This window comes from Penaeus monodon, chromosome 30 (assembly GCF_015228065.2).
Source record: "Penaeus monodon isolate SGIC_2016 chromosome 30, NSTDA_Pmon_1, whole genome shotgun sequence".
In the NCBI taxonomy this organism is placed as follows: domain Eukaryota; kingdom Metazoa; phylum Arthropoda; class Malacostraca; order Decapoda; family Penaeidae; genus Penaeus; species Penaeus monodon.
The window spans coordinates 15316277-15316677 of NC_051415.1; the positions used below are offsets into that span (position 1 = coordinate 15316277).

The 401-nt window shown below is 34.2% G+C and overlaps 1 protein-coding gene across 1 annotated transcript in view; it reads right to left on the reverse strand.

Moving 5' to 3' along the window:
* LOC119592548 (pumilio homolog 2-like) overlaps positions 1-401 on the reverse strand; it is a gene marked incomplete in the record, with an annotated part of 245467 nt that overhangs the window by 243819 nt on the left and 1247 nt on the right.

Below are 401 nucleotides of genomic sequence, written 5' to 3' on the forward strand. Positions count from 1 at the left end.
AGAACACAGATCAACAGCAATAGATTTCAAAAATAATCTGCAGGAAGTATAGGCAAGGCCACAATCACTTATCATACTCCATGAATTATGCTACAGTTAAGTCCACTCTTCAATGGCCTCAACACCTTCCACATGGCAATGGCAAATAAATCTCCACCCTTGAAATTTCAAACAAGATCAGAGCTTGTTAACCTGACTAGAGATTTACAATCAAATAACAAACCAATTTAAACTCTATCTTGCTGTTTGACATAAGAGACTGCAAGCAAAACAAGGAGGCTATGGCATTTCTTTGTGCAGTTCCAATAAAAAATCCAATTAAAAAAAAATCATTCTAATCGTGACTGAAATAAAAATCTAATCCCAAACACAAATAATAAAATCCTGGACAAAATTAACAG